This window comes from Euprymna scolopes, chromosome 26 (assembly GCF_053919585.1).
Source record: "Euprymna scolopes isolate OS-2025 chromosome 26, ASM5391958v1, whole genome shotgun sequence".
Taxonomy (NCBI): domain Eukaryota; kingdom Metazoa; phylum Mollusca; class Cephalopoda; order Sepiida; family Sepiolidae; genus Euprymna; species Euprymna scolopes.
In genome coordinates, this window is record NC_136507.1 from 56211723 (window position 1) to 56227985 (window position 16263).

Consider the following 16263-nt stretch of genomic DNA (forward strand, 5'->3'; position numbering starts at 1 on the left):
GCTTGTGTTTATATGCATGTGTGTGTATATGTGTGTGTGTTTATATATGAATTTTTGTTTGCTTCTGTGTACAATGTATGTACCTGTGTTATATTTGGCACTATACCCACCTGGTTAATTATACTTATATTTATTTGTATCTATTCATATGTATCCCACCTCTATTTCTATATATGCATGTGTTTGTATGTGTATTTATGTGTATGTATGTATGCATGTGTGTATGTGTATATATGTATATGTATGTATATGTATGTATATATGTATGTATATATATGTATATGTGTATATATATATGTATTTATTGACCACATTTTCCCTTACTTTCATTTTTACTATTATTTTTATCTTTATTATCCTAATATTAGTATCGCTCTCTGTTACTATTATAATCCTTATTATTATACTTAACATATATATTTTAATACTACTACTACTACTACCACCACCACCTATATCCATGAACTGAATTTCTTTGCATATTTTATAACTATCGAACCCATGCCCGGTAATCTTTAACTTAATTTTCTCCTCTAGACATTTACAGCAAATGCATCTAAATAAGTAATTCACCAAAATTGGACGTAACTTTTGCTTACCTTAAGAAGACACATCTTAGTTACCCCTCCTCACCAATCCGAATAAATCCTTAACGTGTCAAACCTAATATGACATCACGATAATCGGACGACTAAATCGTGGTAACTATCCACCTGTTTCATACGTATTTCACTTTCCTTATTAAACAGTTTACCCCTCTTCCCATCGCCTCTCCACATAACCCTTTCCCTATCTCCATATATCTATCTTTATCTCTCTCCCCATATACTGGAAATCCGTGTCGTGTCTTTTTTTTTTTTAATTTAACCTCACACCCTTTTTTCTTTTTTCTTTTTCTTCTTTGATTATTAAATCTTAAAAATTAAATGCTGTCGGATCTAAAATGAGACCCCCTCTTTTTTTTAACCGTTTTCTTTTAATATCGTCTGAAAAATAATAATAACCACTTCTGTTTGAAAAATCATAATAACCACTTCTGTCCAAGTCTGACGAAGTTGCTAGATCATTGATACGATTCGGTAGCGGAAACATGTGTAACTAAACAGACAAAACGATAATAAATTTAAAAATATATATATATATTTGCTCTGCAATAGTATTGACCACCTTCTTCAAGTTTTATTATTTACCATATATATATATAAAATAAAAAATTACAATTAAATTTACCAAAATGATCCAAGATGGTAAAATGAAAGTATATTATAAATATTAAAGAATTAATATTTATAAAGTTATCTCAACCAGATGTAAAAGCTCGATAAAACCAAATATGAGATAGAGCTTATAATACGAGCAAACAGTTAATAAAACATGGTAAAAAAACACTTTGAAAAAGAGCTAAAAACATTTAATCTGAAAAGGAAACACTTGATAAATGGATAGTCCTTAATCTACGGAGTTTCGAAGAAATACTTTCCTTCTCATCAGAGGGTAAGAATTAGCAAAATGCGGGATCGGATTTTGCATGCAAAAGTATTTGATGAAACAACAAGTAAGTCAAAGATCTTACTTGATAACAAAAAAGTGAAGCAGAGGGAATATGGTGAAGAAAAAGGTGATTACACGTGAATGGATAGACTGGTGAAAGATAAATAATCCAGTGACGGTAAAATCCAAATATATAACTTCAAGAAAGTTAATTGCATTTCCATTTGCACAAGTAAAATCCAAGGAAATCCCATAAATGGAAGATGGTCCAAAATAATCCAAAGTCAGAAATCCATGGAAAAATTCACAAAAATGTGTACAAGGGAAAAAAAGGAAAAAATACCAATAATATTAATAAAAAACAAATAAGATATGCTTTTCACTCTACTGCCGAGACATAAATATAAATAAGAAAGATCAGGGAAGAAGAAGAAGACGAGAAGAAAAAAATTGAATGGTGATAGAATGAAATATAAAATAGAAAAACATATGTCAAAATGACCCAGACAGGAAATGTTAAAAAGGGTGAACAAAATATATAGGGCAAAATAATATAGGTGAACTGAAATGTACAGGTCATCACTTAAAAAATGTCAGCAAGAGTTGTTAGAAGATACTAAATGGAAAATAAATAAATTAATTAATTAATAAATAGAAAAAAATAATAAATAAACAATAAATAAAAAATAAAAAATATAAGCATATATATACAGTGGGGGTCAAAAGAGTCTGCAGACCTATTTTTTCTCAATTTCTTTATTAATTTTGCTTTATTTTTCATTTTGGACTCTTCCATCATTGGCTGGTTGCCATTCTGGTTCGTTCCATTACTCTATTTTACGATAAAAGCCAGAATTTAATAATAGTTCGACATTTTCCACTTTTCAGGTGAGCCAAAATTTATGCAGGTAATCTTAATTTATTGATAATGGCTAAAGGAAAGATGTTGACAGATAGGGAGAAGGGTGAAATTGTTACATTTCTTGTTGCAAAGAAGTCTACATTGGAAATTTCGAAAATTTTGAAACGAGATCATCGAACTGTGACACGTTTCGTCATTGACAGCAAAGATGGAAGAAAAAAGCATAAAAGTGGCAGACCAAAGGTGACTTCACCACAAGATATTAGAAAAATACAAAGGAGTTTGCCCACACAGCACAAGCAAAGCTATTTTCGATCATGCAGGAGTGTCTGACATCTCTAAAAAGACCCGAAATCGGATTTTGAAACAGATAGTTGACCAGAGAACACAGACAAAATGTCCTCCTTTGAGTCATATAAACTGTCAGAAGCGACTAGCATGGGCCACTAAATATTTGGCATAGACCGATTCATACCATCTAAAAAATTCCAACAAAAACCTAACAGCCAGCCATGGTTCTCCTCAGAATGTGCTGCTGCCATCGCACACAGAAATCACTTTTTCCATAGCTACCAACGTAATAGATGCACTGAGACTAAAGCTGCTTTCAGGAACGCCAGCAATCACTGTAAAAGAGTAATAAAAAATGCAAGAGAGCTATATGCTCAGTCCGTTAAATCCAAAGTAGCTGATCAGCGGCTTGGTTCTCACCAGTTTTAGCAAATAACAAATAGGATCCGGAACAGAAGAGTGCGTTCTATCTCAACCATTATCAATGTACCTGAAGTCATCTCGTCAGCATCAGACAAGGCCAAACTATTTGCCAAGAACTTTGCAGCTAATTCTACCCTATGCGACGAAAGCCATCAACTCCCCATCTTTCCTCCTATAACACAACACGCTAGGTAACATACAAATATCTGTGCATGAGGTCGCCAAGCTAATCAAGAACCTTGATTCCAGTAAAGCAACTGGCCCTAACGGCATCCCAATTATAGTGTAAAAAAGCTTCAACCAGAATTTGCTTCCATACTTACAAAACTGTTTATGCGTTGCCTTAAGGAGAAGTGCTTTCCAACACCCTGTGAAACCTCATCAGTATGCCCTGTATTTAAGAATTCAGGTGATAAGTCATCTCCCTCTCAGTTCAGACCAATAAGTCTCCTGTGTGTTATGAGTAAGTTGCTGGAATCCATATTAAATAGAGAAATAGTCAACCACCTCAACAGAAATAACCTTCTTAGTGATATGCAATATGGTTTCCGTTCTGCAAGATCTACCGCGGATGTGCTATATCTCATAGGATTAGCGAATCCTTTACAAAGGCTTCTTTTCTAGGACAAATGCTCTTGACATATCAAAGGCCTTCGATAAGTTATGGCATAAAGGTCTACTTCACAAGATTTCCAGCTACGGTATAACTGGAAATGTTTTCTCTATCATTAAATCATTTCTCTCTGATAGGTTCATAAGAGTAGTGGTCGATGGACAAAAATCAGAGGCCTGCAGTATTAATGCTGGAATCCCTCAGGGGTCCATTCTGGGCCCAACTCTCTTCCTGATCTACATCAATGATCTCCCTACACACATATTTAAATTTGTTGACATCTATGCTGATGACACGACCATCTACGGCAACACACCAAATATAAATGACAAAGTTCTCTCTGATTCTCTCTCCTCTGATCTCGAGCACATGGTTCAGGGGGGGGGGACACGTGGCTGGCTACCATTTAATGCATCTAAAACCAAACTCCTATCCTTACATCATCAACGCTCTGATGCCCATCTGGCATCAATTGAAATGGATAGCTCTCGTCTTGGGGAGGCTCCATGTTTTGACAAGCTTCTGGGCTTGACCATTACTCCTGATCTGAAATGGAACACGTACATCAAGTCTGTTGCCAAGGTCGCTGGAAGGATGGTGGGATCCTTCTACTGCTCCAGAAGATATCTCACTACTGATGTAATTCTCTATCTATATAAAAGCCAAGTACGTCCAAGGATGGAATACTGCTGCCATATCTGGGCGGGAGCTGCTCAAAACAGCATATCCTGCCTTGACAGAGTACAAAATAGACTTCGTGGCTTAGTGGGGGATGCCTTTTCTCTTCCCTGCAACCTCTCTCTCACAGAAGAGACGTTGCGAGCCTATCTTTGTTTTATCGTTATTTCCATGGCAGGTGCTCGTCTGATCTCCAATCTCTGGTCCCCCCCTCGCCAGTTTTTACGAAAAACACCCGTCTAGCTGAAACCACTATCAAAAATTTTCTGTGCCTAAATCAAAACGTAGATTCCAGGAACAAAGCTTCTTTCTTAGAACTGCACGCATGTGGAACTCTGTTCCGTCTGGCTACTTCCCACCTGACTACAACCTGGATGTCTTCAAATCCAACATAAACAAATTCCTGATGAACCGCCCCCTTAAGTAGACACTTTTATTAAATCCCCACACTAACGTACTGTACATGCAATAACCCTTATCCCTGAGTGGCTTCCGAGCCTTGATAAGTGGTGACCACCTTGTAAATATATATATATATATAAGAGAGAGGGTAAGGTCGGAGAGACGTAGAATGATGTCTTTATTGTGGAATATACATACTTCTTTCCGTATGTCTTGTATTTTTTATATGTTTGCATTTTATGTTTTATACGCTGTTTATTTGTACTCCTATATAATTTCATTGTTATATTTCTGTTATTATTTTATCCTTTTATATTCCCATAGTTTTATATATCTCTCCCAGTATATCTTTCCTAATGTTTTATATATTTCGCCATCTATTTTATTTCCTCTATCTTCATTATCATTATTTTTACTTCACTATACATATAGTATATCTTTATTTCATTTGTAGGCTAATGTCTTATGCCAGATATTTTTGTATATATATATATATATATATATATATATGCATATGTATATATAATGTTAAAAGTCCACGTATGCTTCTAGGATAGTGATTTAAAGGTTATTAGGGTTATTTGAAGCATGAAAAACGATGTTACTTTTTGTATTTAATATTTTTATTGTCATTTTGTATATTTCAAGCGGACCTCCGCTCTTGGTCACAAAAAAGTATCGAAATGAAAAAGAAAAAGAAAACCGTTGAAAGAACTGGAAATTTGTAGTGTGTACAGCGTTCATTCCTATGTAGCAATCATGTTCGAAAAAGTTCACGTGAATTATTTTAGCCGTTTGTGGAAGAAGATTGTATTTTGTAATTATTTTTTTATTTTTTATTTTTTTTTTAAAGTTGCAACGTAAACGCGTTTAATTCAAACGGTAAAAATGAGATGCAATTGATGTCAATATGTATAATGGAATTGAAATGAAATTGTTAAACGGTAAAAATAATGTAATTAATAGTTATGAATAATAATAATAATGAAACTTCCGAAGAGGGCAGAGTTAGACACAAAGTCGGCTTTTAAATGGGGAGTAAATTCCGTCTCTCTCTCAATAAAGATGGCACACAGGATAGGGACGTAAAAAAAAATAATAGTAATAAAATCAATAAAATCAATAATTAAATGAGAATAAAAATAGTTTCAGCCCTGAAGAAAATTATCTCAGTCCCGAAGGAATTCTCATATAAAGACCGAGGATAATATCAGAGCAGGTATTTAAATGTTGTGCTTTTGGCTCGAAAGTCATTCTGTGTGTATTGATAATCATGACAATATTTATAAATAATAATAATAATAATAATAATAATAATAATAATAATAATAATACCTCAGTAGAACAAGAAAACTCCTGGAAACGAAATTATATAGCAGAAACCTAATAAAAGGTATAGGTATATGGGCAGTATCACTAGTAAGATACTCTGGACCGTTTATAGGGTGGAGAAAAGAAGAACTGAGACAACTCGACCAGAAAACCAGGAAACTCATGACCATGCATAATGCACTACACCCAAAGGACGATATTGACAGACTCTACTGGAAAAGGAAAGACGGTGTGAGGGGACTGATTTCTATAGAAGACTGTGTGAAGGATACGAAAAAAGAACTAGAAAAATACATAATGCAAACACTGAAAGGATAATTATGGCAACGAGAGATACTGAAAAAAAAAACAACAAAACAGAAAACAGAGAGACAAATGACAAAACGAGAAAAGAAAATGGGAAGAGAAACAACTCCACGGAAGATTCATAAGAATGACAAAAGAGGAGAATAGCGAAAACACCTGGACATGGATGCGAAAAAGACATATAAACTGAGAAACTGAATCTCTAATAACTGCAGCACAAGATAACTCGATAAGAACCAACCATATCAAAGCAAAGATCGATAAAACGCAAGAAAACAGCAATGCAGACTCTATGGACAAAGAGACGAAACGACAAACCATATAGTAAGTGAATGCAGCAAACTTGCCCAAAAGGAATACAAAAACAGGCATGACTAAGTGGGGAGGGTGATACCTGGGAATTGTGCAAACGACTGCATTTTGAGCGTACAGACAAATGGTACAAGCATAAACCCGCAACAGCACTCGAAAACGAGAACTACAAAATCCTATGGGACATGGACATACAGACGGACAAACCTATCCAAGCAAGAAGACCAGATGTCGTAATAATTAACTTTAATTAAATTTAAAAAATCCTGAACATAGCTCAGGGGAAGTGGAAAGAAAAAGGTCTTGAAGGCTTGCATACTGACCTATAGTATCGGGCACACGGGTGGGCTCACGAACAATCTGAGTGAGGTCATAAGCAATGGCAAAATCATGACAGAACCTCCCCTCATCGTCTGTCTTATTTGAGTGGGTCAGCCATTCCACGTTATGGACGTTGAAGTCACCACAGATGTAAATGTTAGCCGAGAGATGTGCAGACAGGATGTGGTCTATTTTCTCAGATATACTCTTAAAGATAATAACTCCGCTGTTATTGGGCCGATAGAGGGTAAATATAAATGCAGTGGTGTTAGCAAGTGCCACCCGGAAGCACATATAAAGTAAATTAGGATCTCTCTAGAGATATCCCTACCACATGGAAAGCCATCTTTGATGTAGGCACATATTCCATGGCCATGGCGGTCTTGGGGTCAGATTTAGATGTTAAGTTAGAGTATCCTTTAATTATGAATTCATCTAGGGAAGTGGTCGGCCCTATTCCAGTTTCGCTTAGAAAGAATATGTCCGATTTCGTCTCCTGTAATTGGGTTTCAACCTCTGGAAGGTGGAACGTAGACTCCTGATGTTGGAGAAGGAAACATGGTAGTAGGAGTCTACGTTGGAAGATGGGGTTCTAGGTTTATTCGAGTTTTTTTCTTCTGGAGATATTTCATGTTGACGTTTGGGATTTGTGGAACAGGTCGACATACTTGGTTAGAGCAGGATAGAGAGGGAAAGTAAGAGAGAAGGGGACAGGAAATTTTTATGTAGCACATGATAAGGTAAAGCCGTAACAATTACCCACTAGTATGGCATCGAGAGGCCCCACCAAAGGCTACTGCATGGTCCATAATCCATTCACCAAATGGCAATACAGCAGCCCTAGTACTTTGCACCTGCTGATAGGACAGCCTCCTTAGTGATTAATCTAAGGTTCAGGTCCTTGACTATCAGGCAGATAACTTCAGCCCAGACGAAACGTCTACCTCCAGCACCCTTACTAGTGACATGGCCACAAGGATAGACATAGAGACAGAAAAATTTCCGACATCTCAGACTACTGTTCACCAAGTACTACCGACCTGGAAAGCAGTTTTTTCTTCACCCTTTGTCAGAAAAATCACTATTTGAATGAGGATTGTGGGACAAAAATGGAGAAGCGAGAGTTACTGCAGCTGTCGATAACATATCCACTGCATTATCTACTCTCCATTAAAAATTTTAAAAAAAAGGAAATAGGTACGAGGGACTTATTAATATTTACTTTCGGTGCTCAATTATCAATTCAGGACGCTGTTTGAAGATAATCTCCCCTCCCATATTAATGTGGGGATGTTTTGGCGTTATCTATCTCGAGTATATATATATATAGACGTTCACCAGAGATCCCCTTGTCTGAAAGCTAAGCTTTTGTGAACCGAGAAGCATGCCTTGGGGCATTGTCTTGTTGGATAATTAGATTCTGGTTGAGAGCATCATTTTGTGAATTCAACCAGGGCAATAAATTTGCTTCCAAAAACGTGCAGTAGTTCACAGAATTCATTTTGACACAGTCAGGGACAAGAAAAGGACCAACAATCTGACTTCCAATAATACCAGCCAAAATCACCACTCCTCCTCCTCCTCCCTGTTGACGTCTGAATCGCAAGCATGAGCTATTGCCTTTAAGAAGCCATCCCTTGGCCCAACCGTCGGGGCCGTTGAGGGTTGCTCAGGCTACGTCAGTCCAGAGAACATTTTGAAAATTGGTTTTCAAATATTTAGTGGCCCATGCTAGTCGCTTCTGACAGTTTATATTACTCAAAGGAGGATATTTTGTCTGTGTTCTCTGGTCGGCTATCTGTTTCAAAATCCAATTTCGGGTCCTTTTAGAGATGTCAGACACTCCTGCATGGTCGAAAATAGTTTTGCTTGTGCTGTGTGGACAAACTCCTCTTGATTTTTCTAATATCTGGTGGTGAAACACCTTTGGTCTGTCACTTTTATGCTTTTTTCTTCCATCTTTGCCGTCAATGACGAAACGTGTCACAGTTCGATGATCTCGTTTCAAAATGTTCAAAACGTTCAAAAATAGACTTCTTTGTAGCAAGAAATGTAACAATTTCACCCTTCTCCTTATCTGTCAACATCTTTCCTTTAGCCATTATCAATAAATTAAGATTACCTGCATAAATTTTGGCTCACCTGAAAAGTGGAAAATGTTGAACTATTATTAAATTCTGGCTTTTATCGTAAAATAGAGTAATGGAACGAACCAGAATGGCAACCAGCAAATGATGGAAGAGTCCAAAATGAAAAATAAAGCAAAATTAATAAAGAAATTGAGAAAAAATAGGTCTTCAAACTCTTTTAACCCTCACTGTATATATATGCTTATATAAAAACAAATGAAAAGTGTGTGCATATATATATATATATATATATATATATACATACATATATATATATATATATATATATATATATATATATATATATATATATATATATATATATATAACACATAAAAATGTTTATAGAAAGCAAACCGGTTTTTTAATAGGTTACTTGTTAGTCATGCTTACTAGTCAAGATGAAAAAGAAAAAAGTCCTTGAAAACTGCAATTCCAGACACTTCGAAAAAATCTCATCAAAACGAGTTCATCGATAAATTTTATGGACTTTATTATTATTAAATGATTGTAAACATTATGATATGCCTATTCCAATGTACGATGAACTTGATACTCCTAAGATGGAATACTGCTGCCAGATATGAGGAGTTACCACACAGAGTACTCTCTCCGGCCTACATAGACTACAAAATTGACTCCGAAATCTGCTGTAAAAATGATAATTTCTTTTCTCTACAGCCCCTTATTTACAAATGAGACGTTGCTAGTCTCTCTCTACTTTATTATTATTTTCATTGAAATCTTCTTTCTACCACAATGAAAATAAAACGATCCTTTCAAGTGCCTAGCGTAAAGCGAAACATCCATAGACAGATTTTTTTTCTTCTTTGTTGCAAAATTTTCATTACTCTGAAACACATTACCGCGGGAATGTTTCCCGGTTGTTTATAACTTCGTCATCTTTAAATTCAATGTAAACAAATTGTTATCATAATCTTAACCAAATTTAGTTTATGCCAGTTTGCTATTCTAATAGTGTTCCACATCTTTCTACTGAAAATCGTTCTGTCTCATTAGGCTTTATCCTTGAGTGATTTTCGGCCTTGATAAAACGACAAATGGTAAAATAATGCAGTTTAATGAAAAATTAGTGTGATACATCTATGAACTGTCCGACTGACGCACAAATCGTCTCATGTACCGCCAGTATTAGGTACGTGCAAAATGAATATGTATATATATATATATATATATATATATATATATATATATATATATATATATATATATATATATTAGGTACGTGCAAAATGAATGCCGATGCTCAAAATGTATAAACATTTTGACCCCTCCCTTTACTTAAAAAATCACCAAAAATAAGGAAATTAACCAATTTTAATAAAATTTACAGTATTTATCAAATAATGATCGCGAAATATAATGAACTAATTATTTTTATTTAAATCTTAGTGGATATGTATTATTTTGTTTAAACAAAAGATACCTTTACTAAAGTTATGGTTTTCAGTAGTAAAGAAAAACGCAAGAATTTATTTTTTTCTTTTTATATATGAATAAAGCATCGTAATTTGTAACAATAAAAATAAAATAAAATAATTTTTACAGGCACATTACGAAAAAAAAAAGCTCCTAAAGTTCGTATTAACGAAATCGATATAACTCGAAGAAAAATGAATTACTCGAACTATCGATACCATTGAATAAAGCATTGTTTATTCAATATTTTCACACAAAAAAATTATAATTGCAAAAAATATTTCTACTTTTTTTTATTAAATTACAGGTTTCGCATAATTTTTATATGCAAGATTTTAATAATTTCTTTGCTCGCAAGAACGTGAAACTTTCGGCGTAACATATTTTTTTATACAATATTGGACAATACTAAAAAAAAAATTAATTTATAAACAGGACATAGAAAATAATTAAATTAAAAAATGGAAAAATTCATACAAACGTTCAGAATAGGAATGTATAGATGAACTTCTGGGAAAAAAGAAAAATATCACACCCCTTCCTTCCTTTTAATTACATGACGTCATGTTCACAGTCTTTCGACTGTCTGAAATTTTGGGCCTTCGTATATTCCGTGTATACAAAATTTTAGTTTGTTGCGTTTTGCGAACAGCAGAATCACTTGGTTTGGGGGCTAATTAATTTATGTATTGTACAAACAAGGTGTTTTTTTTTTAATTCAATATCTTAGGACTTTACTTTACTGATTATCTTTGAAATAGACCCAGAAAACTAATATTTATCTTTTAAAGGGTTTTACAATGAATTCATTTAACTTCAAAATGTAGCTGAATTGTCCGCCCATTTTTGCCCGTACCTTGCCAGTATTAAATTACCGATCAAGGGGGATAACTCTGAATGTTACATAGTTATTTGCCCTTATCGTCTGCTCTGCTTTCCTTCTATTTATTACGTTTGTTTGTGTTTGTACACTCGGGAATAAAGTCTCTTCGTGTCTTCGAGCGGTTATTCGTTATTTACAGGCGTGCGAAGAAAAATCGAAAAATGTTATTTCGCACGTTAGCATGACAGGCAGATTAAAATGCTATTTAAGTTTTAAGCCTTGCATATGGATGAAGAGACCATCTTACATGTGGGGACGGCGAAAAAAATGTTATTACGAACATAAGTATGATGACAGACCTATAATCAGTCAGACGGTCTTATATGCGAGTACAGATCTAAAATTGTTATTTCCTTCTTCAGTTTGATAGACAGATGAAAATGCTATTTAAACTTCAGCGTGACAGACAAAATAACGAACCTCCTAATACACAGATCGTTTTATATGCGAAAGCAAATCTAAAATTGGTTATTCGGATTTAAGTTAGACACAAACAAAAATGTTATTTAAGGCTTGGGCATGACGAACAAGAAAACGGGTTGCCGGATGAACAAATCGTCTTTTATGTGAGAACAAAGCTCAAATTTATATCCGAACTTAATATCGAAAGAGGGATGGAAATGCTATTAAAGTCTTAATCCTGAGAGGTGGATGAAGAAACCATCTCATATGGGTGGAGAGCGATAAAGATGGTAATACAAAGATAAGCATTACAGACCTACAAAGAGTAAGATCGGTTGTATGCGAGTACGGGTGTAAACATATTACTTATCCATTCAGCTTGATAGACATACGAAAATACTGTTTAAAACTTAACCCTAGAAGATCAAAGAACGGATCGACTGATTAACAGATCATCTTATATGCGAGAACAAATTTAAGAAAATGATGTAAGAGTTACGAAGAGTTACGATAAATAGGTCGCCTTATATGCAACAACAAAGCTGAAAATGTTTAACCCAAATACTAATTACATTTAAAAGCTGCAGGTAAAAGAACGGATCGACTAATGAGTAGGTGGTTTTATAGGCTACAAACCAATCATAAAAACGTATTATTTGAATTCATCGGACTACTGTTCTCATCTTGAGTGTAATTTTCACAACGTTTCGGGTGGTGTAACCTCCGACCTTCTTCATGTGTATCTTGTCGATTTCGGGAATGTTCCTGTCGAAGTCGGGAATTTGGACGAAATTTCGAGCGGAATCCTTTATTTACTTCACGGGTGTAGCGTGCTCTTGTTCCGTCAGCTATGACTTGATGGAGGTGCTAAGTAATTCACAATTGTATTTTTTGGTCGCCTTTTAAACCTTCAGGAGAATATCACTTAAGAATATACTCTAACCCTTGCGCCACGGGTCATTGCGGACAATTCTTATACGGATTTTAGAAGCCTTAAACCTATTTTTATTCTATTTTAAGTGTCAGCATTTATTACTAATAATTTAAATTTTGAAGTCTATGGGGAGCAGCGAAATGAAAACAAAACAGAACCGAAACTAAAAGTCGCTGAGCGGCGCTAGGGGTCTCAAATAGTTTGATTTGGGGGGGCTACTTTTATGGGTCTTTAGCCACTTAAAATAATTTTAAGGGTTTAAAAATAGGTCAAAATTGAAAAGGTCGTTATACATTTTGTACATTCATCTTAGTTTCTTTGCTTAATTTTTAACTTTTAATCAATTGATATGCGTGCCACGTTGATACAGTGGTAACGCTACCCGTTTTGCTTTCGGTTTCGATTCTAGCTGATTCTACCCAGATACTTTTTTTATTACTTTTGAAATCATGACTATATCATAACATATACGAAATCTGGACACATTAAAATATCATATTTAAGCGTATTTTACGCACGGGCAAAGCAGAGCGCACCCTCCCTACTAGTATTAATAAGAAGAACTAGGGGACTCATTCATGTGTAATATGATGATGTTGGCATTCTGTAGATGTTTAGCGTAAATAGAGACGCCCTGGTATTATTGTAGCTCGTTTGTTAAAACTGCAAAAGTATTTATCTAAGCTAGGAGGGACGCCCGGCGTAGCCGGTCGTAAAGTAAGCTTAAATAATTGCAGATTCCGTATATATCTTGCAGATTTCGTATATATTATTATAGAGTTAATGTTCTATCGATTCTTATCTCCATATATAATATTTTGATTGCAGAAATTCCCCTTTGGACCAAAGTACGGTATGTTTGCAACAACAGATGTCACATACAAATTTATTATGTCTAGACTATCACTATCTTATGTAACTTTAGAACGACATTATAAACACATTTATTCGTTATAATAAAATCCTACATTTCATCCTGGTAGCAGCATCACAATCGTACCATCTTTAGACGAAGTAGTTCCTATTTTCCCCTCTAAATCTAAATTCCTCCTACCGCCCCTAGTCATCACCAGGAAGAAATATACACATTAACCTATATTGGCACTCTTCGTAACTGGATCATACACTCATAAATAGACCGTTGCCTTTCCATTTCCCGATTCAAAAATAATAATTTCTCCCTTCTAAAATTCCGGCATTTCTAATAGGCTAATGAGCTGACAAATCGATTATTCTGGAATACACATGTAATTACAAAAATGAACGCGCCAGATCTTTACAAATATGACAGCTCTGTCTACACGTTGCAATCATTAAAATAAAAATTAAACGAAATACAACCATAATAATCGATCATAATTAAAAATTTAAGTACTGATACACTTACAATTACCTATAAACACATTAACACCATAAAACTACCCTCCATGAAAAGAAAAACAACCCTGAAACAAAAAACATAACATTTACGGGTATCAGTGTTTACTTTTTCGCATTCATAGCGGATTATTTGATAATTGTACACTTTTGAAACCATGCTGAAATAATAACGTTATTATTTCGAAAGCCATTCTTAATATAGGGAGGGTGTTTTGTAACTATTCTGTGCTTTAACATCGTATATACGATTATTTACACTCGTGTTTCCGTTTTCGCGCGTGTGTCTGTGTGTGTTTGTGCGCGCGCATTTATTGCTATTTTTACAAGCAAATTTTACTTTTTTTGATAAAATACTGTACTTTCACCTAACAATTAACGGTTTGAATACATATTATTCATCTTTTATTATATATTAAAAAAAATATGTTTACACTAGAAAAAAAAACGTTTACGTTTTTCATAACTACCATTCATCCTTTCGTATCAAAACATATTTTGAATAGACAAAACGAGAACATAACTCGTTTACGGTTTACAGAAATATCATTCATGTTTTATTATGAAAAAAATGATTTACAATAGAAAAAAATTACTGCCAATTTTCTTTATTAAAACTACAAACAGATTTTAATTTGTCTTGACAAAATATTTTACTTTCACCTAAAACTTTATGGTTTTCACAAAAATCATTCATCTTATACTAGAAAAAAACTCTGTTTGCTGCCATTTTTCTTTAATAATGGTAAAAACATAATAATGTTAAAAACATAATAATGATAAAAACAAATTTCAATTATTCTTTAACTAATTATTCTTGAGTAAATATTGTAATTACACTTAACACTTTACGATTACAAAAAAAAAGAAGTTCAGCTTTCATTGAAAAACAAAACAAAAACCGTTTTATACCAGTATCCAGAGTAGTATAAACATCCTCAAAATACCCACAACATCCCCATGTTACGAACGGCTTTCGGAAATAAAAAACAACCCCAACTTAACCATGTTAAGAACGGCTTTCGAGATTGGGGTTATTTATTCCAAAATCAGTTCTTACCATGGGGATGTTGAAGGTAACTTTTCTTGACATAAGAATACAATATATATATATATATATATATATATATATATATATATATATATATATATATATATATATATATATATATATATATATATATATATATATATATATTCAGTAAATTTACGGTACATTTTTTGTTACTTGTGCACGTTCGCCACGGTGCTAAAATAATAACGTAATTATTTTGAAAACCATTCTTAATATGGGGAGGGGTGTTTTGCAACTATTTTGTTCTTTCACCAAACAATTTAATAAAAAAAAAAGATATCGTGAAGTTTAAATTTAACCTGGAAAAAAAAACTATTTAAAAGTAGCGCGGTGGCAAAAAGTGCACAAGCAATGATTTTATTTTTAATAATGTATTTATATACATATACTTTTTTCTGGTTTGTTTGTTTGTTTGTTTGAAAATTGGTCTGCGTCTGTTACTTTGGTCGGTTTTATCCGGTGACTGTCGGTCGATACCGAACGGTTTACGTAAATATCATTAATTTTTCATTTATAATATAAATCTCACCTGTCTGTTTAAATGTATGTATGTGTGTGTATATGTGTATGTGTGTATGTCTTCCTAAAACCTTCCAAAGCGGCGACAGATTTTCACGAGATTAGTATCGACACTTCGGACGACAAATATCGCAAAATTTGGCCAAAAACATTAATTCATTCACCCTCAACTGGGCACTTTTCTACAGGGAGGGGTCGCTTTTTTCGCTGATATTTTCGAAAGTTATCGCCTGTTTTCGATTGTCTAGCCTAAATTTTAACCTATGTCACTTCCGGTTTGGCGATGAGCGCAACAGCAAACACGTCACTTTTTTCATTTACTTTTCCTCCTTCGCGGTATGGGTTCGAGGCTGCTTACGACTCCTATTTCTTTTTATTTTTATTTATTTTTATTATTATTTATTTATTTATTTATTTATTTATTTTTGTCCAACAAACCCCCTTGCACACACCTCCACTTTTTTTTCCGCCTT